General features: G+C 48.1%; 1 protein-coding gene across 4 annotated transcripts in view; it reads left to right on the top strand.

The window, feature by feature from the left end:
* prkcaa (protein kinase C, alpha, a) overlaps nucleotides 1-15,147 on the top strand; it is a 446,457-nt gene that overhangs the window by 167,932 nt on the left and 263,378 nt on the right. The window lies entirely within an intron of this gene.

Here is a 15,147-nt window from a genome sequence, read left to right as displayed (position 1 = left end):
TGCTTTTCCAGCACCATTCTAATCTAGGCACAGTACATAAGAATACCACCCTCTGAGTATGAGGGTCAGGCCTTCTGTGTCCAAGGAGTGTGTGACAGACAGAGGTGTAAAAACTTTGCAATGTGCCCACTGCTGGTGGGGAGGAGGGTGGGTGATGGTGTCGGAGGGAGCGACTCTCCATGAACCAAATCCCTGGGCCCTCTCTCTGCAGCACTGCAGCCTCCTCACCTTCAGGCGTTCTTGTGTAAGTTACTGCCATTACCGGCGTCCTCCCCACCGTGAGGGGCTATCAGAAGAGAAAGGGGCTGATTGGAGATTATCAGCGAGAGAGCTCCCTGCTGTTCCTTCACCTGAATTGCCTGTGTGGCCTGGATTGGTGGAGACAATCAATTTGGCAGAAGGGGAGTATCCCCCTTCATCCATGCATCAATGAATTTAATACACACCGTGACGTCGAACACTTCTTCCGCCGCCTCCGTCTCCGAGCTTACTTTCACAATCAGGATTCCCGCCCACCTTCCGAGGACCCCTTCGCCCACCTCCAACACACTGCATCCACCTGGACACCCCGCGCTGGCCTATTACCTGCCCTCGACCTCTTCATTTCCAACTGCCGCCAGGACATTAACCGCCTCAACCTGTCTACCCCCCTCCCCCACTCCAACCTCTCACCCTCACAACGCGTAGCCCTCCAATCCCTCTGGTCCAATCCCAACCTCACCATCAAGCCAGCAGATAAAGGGGGCACAGTGGTAGTCTGGCGCACTGACCTCTACACCGCTGAAGCCAAATGCCAACTCGAGGACACCTCTTCCTACCGCCCCCTCGACCATGACCCCACCCACCATCACCAAACCATCATCTCCCAGACCATACAGAACCTCATCACCTCAGGAGATCTCCCATCCTCATAGTCCGGGAACCTCGCACTGCCCGGTTCTACCTCCTTCCCAAGATCCACAAGCCTGACCACCCTGGCTGACCCATTGTCTCAGCATGCTCCTTCCCCACTGAAATCATCTCTACCTACCTTGACAGTGTCCTATCCGCCCTAGTCCAGGAACTCCCCACATACGTTCAAGACACCACCCACGCCCTCCACCTCCTCCAAGATTTCCGTTTCCCCGGCCCCCAACGCCTCATCTTCACCATGGCTATCCAATCCCTCTACACCTCCATCCGCCATGACCAGAGCCTCCAAGCCCTCCGTTTTTTCCTCTCCCGACGTCCCCAACAGTACTCTTCCACTGACACTCTTATTCGTCTGGCCAAACTGGTCCTCGCCCTTAACAATTTCTCCTTTGAATCGTCCCACTTCCTCCAGACCAAAGGGGTAGCCATAGGCACACGTATGGGCCCCAGCTATGCCTGTCTCTTTGTTGGCTACGTAGAACAGTCAATCTTCCATAATTACACCGACACCACTCCCCACCTCTTCCTCCGCTACATTGATGACTGCATTGGCGCCACCTCATGCTCCCGCGAGGAGGTTGAGCAATTCATCAACTTCACCAACATGTTCCACTCTGACCTTAAATTTACCTGGACCATCTCTGACACCTCCCTCCCCTTCCTGGACCCCTCCATCTCCATTAATGACGACCGACTTGACACTGACATTTTTTACAAACCCACCAACTCCCACAGCTACCTGGATTACACCTCTTCCCACCCTACCTCTTGCAAAAATGCCATCCCATATTCCCAATTCCTCCACCTCCGCCATATCTGCACCCAGGAGGACCAGTTCCACCACAGAACACACCAGATGGCCTCCTTCTTTAGAGACCGCAATTTCCCTTCCCACGTGGTTAAAGATGCCCTCCAACGCATCTTGTCCACATCCCGCACCTCCGCCCTCAGCCCCCACCCCTCCAACCGTAACAAAGACAGAACGCCCCTGATGCTCACCTTCCACCCTACCAACCTTCGCATAAACCAAACCATCCGCCGACATTTCCGCCACCTCCAAACGGACCCCACCACCAGGGATATATTTCCCTCCCCACCCCTTTCCGCCTTCTGCACAGACCTTTCCCTCCGTGACTACCTGGTCAGGTCCCCTACAACCCACCCTCCCAACCTGGCACCTTCCCCTGCCACCGCAAGAACTGAAAAACCTGTGCCCACACCTCCTCTCTCACCTCCATCCAAGGCCCTAAAGGAGCCTTCCACAGCCATCAAAGTTTTACCTGCACATCCACTAATATCATTTATTGTATCCATTGCTCCCGATGCGGTCTCCTCTACATTGGGGAGACTGGGCGCCTCCTAGCAGAGCGCTTTAGGGAACATCTCAGGGACACCCGCACCAATCAACCACACTGCCCTTTGGCCCAACATTTCAACTCCCCCTCCCACTCTGCCAAGGACATGGAGGTCCTGGGCCTCCTTCACCGCTGCTCCCTCACCACAAGACACCTGGAGGAAGAACGCCTCATCTTCCACCTCGGAACACTTCAACCCCAGGGCGTCAATGTGGACTTCAACAGTTTCCTCATTTCCCCTTCCCCCACCTCACCCTAGTTCCAAACTTCCAGCTCAGCACTGTCCCCATGACTTGTCCTACCTGCCTATCTTCTTTTCCACCTATCCACTCCACCCTCCTCCCTGACCTATCACCTTCATCCTCTCCCCCCTCACCTATGTACTTTCTCCCCACCCCCACCCTCCTCTAGCTTATCTCTCCACACTTCAGGCTCTCTGCCTTTATTCCTGATGAAGGGCTTTTGCCCGAAATGTCGATTTCGAAGCTCCTTGGATGCTGCCTGAACTGCTGTGCTCTTCCAGCATCACTGATCCAAAATCTGGTTTCCAGCATCTGCAGTCATTGTTTTTACCTAAAAGGGGAGTGTAGTTCAGGGACTGGAGAGAAACATTCCAGCAAATGTGGTGTGGCAATAGTGTCTGGACCTCTGAGCCAGGAGGCCTGGGTTCAAGTCCCAGCTGCTCCGAAGGTGTTTTGTGACACCTCTGAACAGGTTGGTTAGGAAATATCAATGCTGTCCTGACCATAGGTATTCTGTGGTGCGCTGTAATGTCCCTACCTCTGAGGCAGGAGGCAGTGCACCAGAACTGTGTTATAACACGCCTGAGGAGGTTGGTGGAAAATTTCCATCTTATTCTGGTCACCAACTCCCCGTGTCCGTCCTGGGGTGTGCTGCCTTATCAGAGGCACAGTCTTATGGACCATGACGTTAAACTGAGGCCCACCACCCATCCCACAGCTGGATGTTAAAGATCCCATGACTGTATTTTGGAGGACAAGTAGGGAGCCAGCCCCCGTTACCATGAGTCGTATTTATCCCTCAGCTATCAGCACACAATCCTGATTGGAACACTCACTGAGGGATGTGTGGTTCCCCTGGATAGTTCCTCAATATAAAACAAACATTCCTGCTCTGTCTGGTCAGAATTCCCATTGCTGTCTGTGAGAATTCCCATTGCTGTCTCTGAGATCTTCCCGTACAAAACCTGTCTGCGTTGTTCCCTGAACCCGACAGGGACTGTGCAACAAAACAACATTAATTTACAAAACAAAACAACTTTAATTGTCTGGAAAGTAGTTTTGAGCTTCCCAATGTTATAAAAGGGGCTGCAGAGAAAGTTCTTTCTTTTTACTGAGGAACTAACCTGGCAATCGCAGGAGCGCTCACAAAGCGAGAGGTATTTCAATCAGGATTTCACATTGTTAAGCAGCTCGATCAATGTGATGCTCCTTGCTAATGATGGGTTACCATGGTGATGGTGCAGACCTCTGCTTCCACTGGAGTGAAGGCAGTGACACACCAACATGGGAGACGCTTGGAAAGCTCTGGAAAATTTGGCTGTTTGCCAACTGCAATTTGTGCCGTTTCTCCACAACTTCCTCGTGAAAGGTTCAGCAGCATCAGTGTTTCTTTCTGTTTAAAGGTCTCTCCGAACTTGGTGACTGCAGCAACCCTGCACAGCACAAACCACAGGCCGGAGTGACATGGAGGACCCTGCCCACCTCCCCGACACACACTCACACACAAACACACTCACTCACACACCCACACACTCACTCACTCACACTCACTCACACACACACACACACACCCCCACACATCCACAAACACACTCACTCACAATCACTCACACACCCACACCCACACCCACACACTCACTCACTCACACACCAACACACACACTCACTCACACACCAACACACACACTCACTCACACACCCACACACTCACTCACTCTCACACACCCACACACTCACTCACTCACACACCCACACACTCACTCACTCACACTCACACACCCACTCACACACTCACTCACACTCGCACACCCACACATTCACTCACTCACACACACATACCCACACACTCACTCACACACCCACACACTCACTCGCACACGCACTCGCACTCACTCACACACACATACACAGTCACACACAAACACTCACTCACACACCTACACACTCACTCACACACACATACACATACATACACACACACTCACACACATACACTCACTCACACTCACACACTCACTCACTCAATCACACCCACACACAGGCAGACAGGCACATACACACCACTCACACACTCTTACACACTCTCACTCACACACAGACATACACACCACTCACACACACTCACACACACTCACACTCACACACTTACACTCACTCACAGTCACACAGGCTCACACACTGACACACTCATTCACTCACAGACTCATTCACTCACACACTCATTCACGCTCACACTCATTCACGCACTCACACACACACAGTCACACTCACACACAGACATACACACCACTCACACACACATGCACATTCACACACACACTCACTCACTCTCACACACTCACACTCTCACAGACTCACACTCTCTCACTCACTCACACTCACTCACTCAGTCACACACACAGATACACACTCACTCTCACACCCACACACTCACTCACTCACCCTCACTCACACACACACACACCCAAACATCCACAAACACACTCACTCACAATCACTCACACACCCACACCCACACACTCACTCACTCACACACCAACACACACACTCACTCACACACCAACACACACTCACTCACACACCCACACACTCACTCACTCTCACACACCCACACACTCACTCACTCACACACCCAGACACTCACTCACACACACATACACATACATACACACACACTCACACACATACACTCACTCACACTCACACACTCACTCACTCAATCACACCCACACACAGGCAGACAGGCACATACACACCACTCACACACTCTTACACACTCTCACTCACACACAGACATACACACCACTCACACACACTCACACACACTCACACTCACACACTTACACTCACTCACAGTCACACAGGCTCACACACTGACACACTCATTCACTCACAGACTCATTCACTCACACACTCATTCACGCTCACACTCATTCACGCACTCACACACACACAGTCACACTCACACACAGACATACACACCACTCACACACACATGCACATTCACACACACACTCACTCACTCTCACACACTCACACTCTCACAGACTCACACTCTCTCACTCACTCACACTCACTCACTCAGTCACACACACAGATACACACTCACTCTCACACCCACACACTCACTCACTCACCCTCACTCACACACACACACACCCAAACATCCACAAACACACTCACTCACAATCACTCACACACCCACACCCACACACTCACTCACTCACACACCAACACACACACTCACTCACACACCAACACACACTCACTCACACACCCACACACTCACTCACTCTCACACACCCACACACTCACTCACTCACACACCCAGACACTCACTCACACTCACACACCCACACATTCACTCACTCACTCACACACATACCCACACACTCACTCACTCACACACCCACACACTCACTCGCACACGCACTCGCACTCACTCACACACACATACACACTCACACACATACACTCACTCACACACCTACACACTCACTCACACACACATACACACACATACACATACATACACACAGTCACACACATACACTCACTCACACTCACACACTCACTCAATCACACCCGCACAGGCAGACAGGCACATACACACACACATACACACCACTCACACACTCTCACACACTCTCACTCACACACAGACATACACACCACTCACACACACTCACTTACACTCACTCACAGTCACACAGGCTCACACACTGACACACTCATTCACTCACAGACTCATTCACTCACACACTCATTCACGCTCACACTCATTCACGCACTCACTCACACACACAGTCACACACACACAGACATACACACCACTCACACACACATGCACATTCACACAGACTCACACTCTCTCACTCACTCACACTCACTCACTCACTCAGTCACACACACAGATACACACTCACTCTCACACACACACATACACACACACGCGCGCGCACACACACACACACACAGTGCGGTATTCCCTCAGCACTGACCCTCCAACAGCACGGCACTCCCTCAGTACTAACCCTCCGACAGTGCGGCACTCCCTCAGTACTGACCCTCCGACAGCATGGCACTCCTTCAGTACTGACCCTCCGACAGTGCATCACTCCCTCAGCGCTGACCATCCAACAGTGTGGAACTCCCTCAGTGCTGACCCTCTGACAGTGCGGCACTCCCTCAGTACTGATCCTCCGACAGTGTGGCACTCCCTCAGTACTGACCCTCCTACAGTTCGGCACTCCCTCAGCACTGACCCTCTGACAGTGCAGCACTCCCTCAGTACTGACCCTTTGACAGTGTGGCACTCCCTCAGCACTGACCCTCCGACAGTGAGGCACTCCCTCAGCACTGACCCTCCAACAGAACGGCACTCCCTCAGTACTGACCCTCCGACAGTGCAGCACTCCCTCAGTACTGACTCTCTGACAGTTTTGCACTCCCTCAGTCCTCCACCACGTTTAGAGAAAATGAAAGTGAAATTTGTGAAACTTAATTCCTTTGTGTTCTTAAACGAGTTCCAGTCTGGACCTTCCCAGGATAGTAGCATTATTCCTGCTATTGGAGAGTGAGCCACAAGGATCGATGCTGGGCCCACTGCTGTTCGTCATTTCTATAAATGATTTCGATGTGATCACAGAAGGTATGGTTAGTAAGTTTGCAGATGACACCAAAATTGGAGGTGTAGTGGACAGTGAAGAAGGTTACCTCAGATTACAATGGGATCTTGATCAGATGGGCCAATGGGCTGAGAAGTGGCAGATGGAGTTTAATTCAGATAAATGCGAGGTGCTGCATTTTGGGAAAGCAAATCTTAGCAGGACTTATACACTTAATGGTAAGGTTCTGGGGAGTGTTGCTGAACAATGTGACCTTGGAGTGCAGGTTCATAGCTCCTTAAAAGTGGAGTCACATGTCATTAGGATAGTGAAGAAGGCGTTTGGTATGCTTTCCTTTATTGGACAGAGCATTGAGTATAGGAGTTGGGAGGTCATGTTGTGGCTGAACAGGACATTGGTTAGGCCACTTTTAGAATATTCCGTGCAATTTTGATGTCATCGCTATAGGAAGGATGTTGTGAAACCTGAGAGGATGCAGAAAATATTTGCAAAGATGTTACTGGGGTTGGAGGGTTTGAGCTACAGGGAGAGGCTGAATACACTGGGGCTATTGTCCTTGCTGAGTTTCTCAACAATTTCTGTCTTTGTAGTTGACTACAATTGCTGTCGGTCTGTGGAGTGTAAATCAGCAGATAGACGGACTGCTGTTGAATATTTACTGAACTAACAACCCTTCAGCAGGTCTAGCAACACCTGTTAACAGAGAAATCAAGCTAATGTTCAAAGATAATATGATTTCTAAATGGGTCATGCTCTTCTTGAAATGATACTCTGTTTCTCTTTTTATGGTTGCTGCCAGACGTGCTGAGTTTCTTCAGCAATTCCTGTTTTTATTTCAGATTTCCAGCACCTGCAGTAATTTGCTATTGTTTGTAAGATTTTTGCTGAGTTGCTGGCGGTTCACTAAAGCTGCTGTCTCGGATCCACCTGAAATGTTCACCTGCCATTTCAATTTTCACATACCGAAGGAGTGAATGAATCTAAAAACAGAAACAACTCAGGATATTGTAAATCAGAAACAAAAACAGACACTACTGGAAACACTCAGCTGGTATGGCAGCATCTGTGGAGAGAAATCAGAGTTAATGTTTCAGGTTGATGATCCTTGCTCAGAAAGGGTCCTTTCTGACTGAGGGAATCGGTTTGGCTCATCATGACTGTTCCAGTCCTAACTGATAGTTATTCTAGACAAGACAGATCCCGGAATGAAACCCAGCTTGATAGATCACGTGTTTCTTTGTAGCACTTGGTTTACCTCATGGTCAGTCACTGAAAAATACAGGAAGCTGTAGATATTATTAAACAACACAAATCCATTCCAAATCGAAAGAAAAATAGAACTGAGCTACATCCATGGATAGTTACATTTGGAAAGATCTTAGTACGAACATCAAAATAAAGTTTTAACCTGCTCCTCAACACTGTCAAATTCTCAAGACCAGATAAATCCTACACCTGTCTCAACTCATTCAGTTTCTGTTTAACAGAATCCTTCCAGTTTCTTTCTTGTGGATTGCAGAGGCAGTTTAATTATTCCTTTCTAACTCTGGCTACATTAGCTTTGCAAATCTGAGAGCCTAAACTTTCTCAGTTCATAGTCATAGAGTCATAGAGATGTACAGCATGGAAACATACCCTTCGGTTCAACCTGTCCATGCCGACCAGATATCCCAACCCAACCCAATCTCGTCTCACCTGCCAGCACCCGGCCCATATCCCTCCAAATCCTTCGTATTCATATACCCATCCAAATGCCTCTTAAACGTTGCAATTGCAACAGCCTCCACCACTTCCTCTGGCAACTCATTCCATACACATACCACCCTCTGCATGAAAAACTTACCCTGTAGGTCTCTTTTATATCTTTCCCCTCTCACCCTAAACCTATACCCTCTAGTTCTGGACTCCCCGACCCCAGGGAAAAGACTTTGCCAAATTTATCCTATCCATGCCTCTCATAATCTTGTAAACCACTATAAGGTCACCCCTCAGTCTCCGACGTTCCAGGGACAACAGCCCTAGCCCTTCAGCCTCTCCCTGTAGCTCAAATCCTCCAACCCTGGCAACATCCTTGTAAATCTTTTCAGAACCCTTTCAAATTTCACAACATCTTTCCGATAGGAAGGAGACCAGAATTGCGCATAGTATTCCAACAGTGGCCTAACCAATGTCCTGTACAGCCGCAACATAACCTCCCAACTCCTGTACTCAATGCACTGACCAATAAAGGAAAACATACCAAACACCTTCATCACTATCTTATCTACCTGCGACTCTACTTTCAAGGAGCTATGAACCTGCACTCAAAGGTCTCTTTGTTCAGCAACACTCCCTAGCACCTTACCATTAAGTGTATAAGTCCTGCTAAGATTTGCTTTCCCAAAATGCAGCACCTCGCATTTATCTGAATTAAACTCCATCTGCCACTTCTCAGCCCATGGCCCATCTGGTCAAGATCCTGTTGTAATCTGAGGTAACCCTCTTCGCTGTTCACTACACCTCCAATTTTGGTGTCATCTGCAAACTTACTAACTGTACCTCTTATGCTCGCATCCAAATAATTTATGTAAATGACAAAAAGTAGAGGACTCAGCACCGATCCTTGTGGCATTTCACTGGTCACAGGTCTCCAGTCTGAAAAGCAACCCCCCACTACTACCCTCTGTCTTCTACCTTTGAGCCAGTTCTGTATCCAAATGGCTAGTTCTCCCTGTATTCTGTGAGATCTAACCTTGCTAACCAGTCTCCCATGGGGAACCTTGTCGAATGCCTTACTGAAGTCTATATAGATCACGTCCACCGCTCTGCCCTCATCAATCCTCTTTGTTACTTCCTCAAAAAACTCAATCAAGTTTGTGAGACATGATTTCCCACACACAAAGTCATGTTGACTATCCCTAATCAGTCCTTGCCTTTCTAAATAAATGTACATCCTGACCCTCAGGATTCCCTCCAACTACTTGCAGTTCTGAAGCTATGCCCTTTTGCTGAGCTGGCTGGCCTTCCTGATCCACCCTGAACGTTTGCTCAGGGAAAGATCTGCTTCTGGATTCAATCCCTCATCCTTCTGAATGGAACTGGAAACAAAGCTAACAGCCTCGCATTTATTGAATGTACCTGTCAAAAACTCAACAGTGTCAATACCTTTGCGTTAGCACTGCAGGGGATTGTGCTCACCTGCTTTCTGAGTAGCGCTGGATTTGGGTCCCAGTTTCAGAATGAGTTTCTGACTTTCTATAAATAAAAACCTTCCAGCACTAACCCATGTTGATTTGCCTGTGCAGGAGTGGGCTGGAGGTGAAGCCAATTATAATGTCCCGATGCAGCTCGGTGTGAAATCCAGTCCCATGCATCTGGATGTGTGTAGCTCAGGGTCACATTAAGCCAGGCTGACAGTTTTGGAACGTGTACAGGGCCGTGTCTGCTTCCAATAGTTGCCATTGACAGCAGTTACCCAGCATCTATCCATATTCATGTTTGATTGGTGTTCAGTCCGGTAAGGGGCGGCACGGTGACTCAGTGGGTAGCACTGCTGCCTCACAGCACCAGGGAACCTGGTTCAATTCCACCCTTTGGCCCCTGTCTGTGTGGAGTTTGCACATTCTCCCTGTGTTTGTGTGGATTTCCACCGGGTGCACCAGTTTCCTCCCACAATCCAAAGATGTGCAGGTTAGGGTGGATTTGCAATGCTAAATAGCCCTTGGTGTCCAGGGATGTGCAGGTTAGGGTGGATTGGCCATGCTAAATAGCCCATAGTGTCCAGGGATGTGCAGGTTAGGGTGGATTGGCCATGCTAAATAGCCCATAGTGTCCAGGGATGTGCAGGTTAGGGTGGATTGGCAGTGCTAAATAGCCCATAGTGTCCAGGGATGTGCAGGTTAGGGTGGATTGGCCATAGGAAATGTATAATTACAGGGATAACGTAATGGTGGGATGCTCTTCGGAGGGTTGTTGTGGACGCGATGGGCTGAACGGCCTTCTTCCACACTGTAGGGTTTCTGTGAAATACTGAGCTATTCACCAATTAATTGACTGATTACTGGTGGTCAGTGGGCAGTTGGACAAAGCTGTACCTGCTTGCCCTGACGGGGAGCACTGTACAATGTACCTTGTCACATCTTTGTGAGATGGCTGCAGACTTTGGGAGCTGCTGTTTGTGACCGACTTAGGGAAGTCCCAGGGGAGGGGAAGCCTCACACTCCCAGCTTCCCTGCTGTTTGTCTCAGCAACATTTATCAACAGGAAATTGCTGAGCTAACCCCGCCAACCCACCGAGGAGAGAGAAGGACAGGCCATCGGAAAGGAATGGGCGTGGAGTGGTGATCATGGGGTGGAGAGTTTTTATCAGATATGTAGCTGATAGCGGGATTTCAGTCCTCCACCCACAGCATCCCCCTGGGGGCGTGGGAGGGGGTCAACACAGTTGAGATTTGTTAGTGTTTCTGCAATTCGGTGAACTGTACAGTTATTGTTCTGCCTCTGAGTTTCAGAATGTGCAAGCGATTTTGTTGTAAACAGTATATTCCTGTCCCTGCTATTACAACATGAAGTGCCCAGCAAAACAAAAGCATTCATCTTGCTGCATGGCTTACCACAGTCTTGGCTAACCCTGAATGTACCCTGTGGCCACAGCCTTTGCTTGAAATATTTTAAACCTTAAGCTCTCAAAGGTTGGTGCTCTGCTCCTAACATGAATTGCCAGTCTGTCCTTTCCATCCCACACTGCACTTGGAACAAGCGTGGCACAAGTTGTAAGAAGGAAAGAACTTGCATTTGTGTAGCACCTTTCTGCTCCTTAGGATGCCCTAAAGCCAATGAAATATGACAGACTGATATAAAAGGTGAAGTCATATGGTATCAGGCAGGAGCTGACAAGGTGGATACAGAACTGGCTTAGTCACAGGAGACAGAGAATAGTAGTGGAGGGATGTCTTTTGGAATGGAGTGGATCAGTGGTGGCACCTCTGCTGTTCGTGATCGACATAAATGATTTGGAAGAAATCATAGCTGGTCTCATTAGTACATTTGAGGACAATACAAAGATTGGTGGAGTTGCAGATAGTGAGGAGGATTGTCAGAGGATACAGCAAGATATTGATCAGTTGGAGGTATGGGCAGAAAAATGGCAGATTGAGTTCTACCTGGACAAATGTGAGGTGATGCATTTTGGAAGGTCAGGTACAGGTGGAAATTATACAATGAATGGCAGAACCCTTAGGAGTATTGATACGCAGAGGGATCTGGGTGTGCAGGTCCACAGATCGCTGAAGGTAGCAGTGCAGGTAGATATGGTAGTGAACAAGGCCTATGCTTGCCTTCATTGGGAAGGGGCATTGAGTATAAGGATAGACAAGTTATGCTGCAGCTTTATGGAACGTTAGTTAGGCCACACTTGGAATATTGCATACAGTTCTGGCCACCATACTGTGAGAAGGACGTAGATGCTTGGAAAGAGTACAGAAAAGGTTTACAGGATGTTACCTGGTATGAGGGATTTTAACTATTAAGAAAGGTTGGAAAGACTTGGTTTGTTTTCACTGGAACACAAAAGGTTGAGGGGGGCGGCCTGACAGAAGTTTATAAGATTGTGAATGGTATGGATAGAGTGGAAAATATGAAGCTTTTTCCCAGTGTGGAGGGGTCAATGACTTGGAGACGTAGGTTCAATGTGCAAGGGGGAAAGTTTAAAAGAGATGTTTTAAAAGAGGCATGTTTTTCACACAATGGGTAGTGAGTGTCGGGAAGATACTTCCAAAGGAGGTGGTGGAAGCAGACAATAGCAGCATTCAAGAAACATCTGGACGCATACATGAATAGGAAGGGAATAGAGGGAAGACAGATTTACTATGGAAGGGCACAGACTTGGAGGGCCGAAATACTTGTGAAGTGTACTGTGGGTCTTTGCTGTAACATAGGAAATGTGGCAGCCAAATTGTACACAGAAAGTCCCCACTGGTGAATATCAGATAATCTTTGAGGAGTATTGATTGAGGGGTGAATACCGGAAAGGATATTGGGGTGATCTCCTGTGCCTTTCTTTAAAGGTATGAGCTGAACAGGCATCTGTGAGGGCAGAGGGGCTTTCAATTTCATCTCTCCTCAGAAAGCCTGCATCAGAAAAACCTTGTCTAAGGAAACACAGCCCCATCGCAGTCTCGAGTAACCTCCATTCTACACCACTTCATAACTGGAGCTTGACCCTGTTATCAGAAAGCACCTAGAATCACAGAATCTCTACAATGAGGAAACAGGCCCTTCAGTCCAACAAGTCCACACCAACCCTCCGAAGATTAACCCACTCAGACCCATTCCCCTACCCTATTATCCTATATTCACACCAACCCTCCGAAGATTAACCCACTCAGACCCATTCCCCTACCCTATTATCCTATATTTACCCCCTGACTAATGTAACTAACCTACACATCCCTGAACACTCTGGACAATTGAGCGTGGCCAATTCACCTAATCTGCACATCTTTGGATTGTGGGAGGAAACCAGAGCACCTGGAGGAAGCCCACGCAGACACAGGGAAAATGTGCAAACACAGACAGTTGCCTGAGGCTGGAACCGAACTTGGGTCCCTGGCGCTGTGAGGCAGCAGTGCTAACCACTGAGCAACCGTGTTGCCCCAAACACTATTTCGGCAGTTGGGAAATGTGACCTATTATGACCAAACCAAACCTCCTCAAAATATTCCGAAAATAGCCCAGACTCTAACATTTTCTTATTTCAAAGGCAACTGTGAAGTGCTGTGTTCCAGATGCAATGTGACTGGTCAAACTACTTGAGGATAAGCAAAACACAATTTATTCAAACACTGTAGTTAATATACAACAACAGAAAGATCAACTTAGAATATCTTAACTGTACTGGAAAACTTAACAGAACAATAGATACAGTAACTATTATTAATTAACTGATCCAATGTAGTAATGTCCCATAAACAGACCCTTTGGCAAAAAGGCAAAATCACATGTAATCCAACAGCCCAGGAAAGAAACCCCAGCTTTTGGCTGTAATCGTGAGGGGAGAAAAAGACCCCAATAGCAACTGCTGAAAACTAACTAAAAGTCCTGGGTCTGAGAGAGCTTGACCACACCCACCCAGGCTGCTTCTATTGTTCCAACTGGTTTAAAAAAATCCAAGGCCTCACAAGTTGTTTATCTTCTCATGGACTCCTCGGCACCAGTCCCCCAATCTCCCTGGAAAAGAAACCAGGACAAAACGCACCTCTTAAAGCCACAGCCTTGACACAGACTGCAGTCCTCTCCTCACCAATCCAACCGAAGTCCTAGCTGATTGAGCAGGCTCCATTGTGTCTGCACAGCCTTTGGACTGGCCATTGACAGGGTCAGTATTGCAAGGGGAGCTGTTTAGCAGCACACTAACACAAAAAAAGACCCTGTTCTGGTAGGGATTTCTTTCTTTGCCAAGAGCCAAGTTTAATTGATGTCAAAAACAAACTCTTAACAGCAGTCACTTTCACGAGTGTGAACATTGAAACAAACGCAGAATAACGTCAACACTCATCGGTCCAGTATATACAGAACTGACTGAGACAGAGCAGCCTTCAATTCGCTGTGATTGCTGAGTTCTTACATTGTTCTTCATCATCAAACTGCCCTCTCTTGGAACAATCACCCTGGGGCACTTTCCAGGATCTGAAAGCTTTCCAGGACGCTTTAGTGTTTTGTTGAGATTTTCTGATTAATGCAGCAAGTGCTGTCTGTTTTTGAGGCACAGAATCAAGAAAACTTAGATTGGAAGAAAGAGCTTGTCTGTAACTTTAACTCTTTTGTAATGTGTTTTCATTTAGGTTGGGGCAGCCTCAATACAGCAATTGGGACGTAACAGCCCTGTCAGTTCAGTTAGGACTCATTAGCACACACAGCGTGTTGACCAAACCTGAAAAATGTTACAATCAACACTGATACGTCAGTTATTAACCAAACAACTCCAGAAGAGTCTCATCCCATTGAAATTATTTGTGTGGAACTGAGAAATAA

Source organism: Chiloscyllium plagiosum, unplaced genomic scaffold (assembly GCF_037043375.1).
Source record: "Chiloscyllium plagiosum isolate Xiang-an unplaced genomic scaffold, Cpla_swu_hap1 HiC_scaffold_25, whole genome shotgun sequence".
NCBI lineage: Eukaryota > Metazoa > Chordata > Chondrichthyes > Orectolobiformes > Hemiscylliidae > Chiloscyllium > Chiloscyllium plagiosum.
This window is presented reverse-complemented; position numbering and strand designations above follow the sequence as displayed.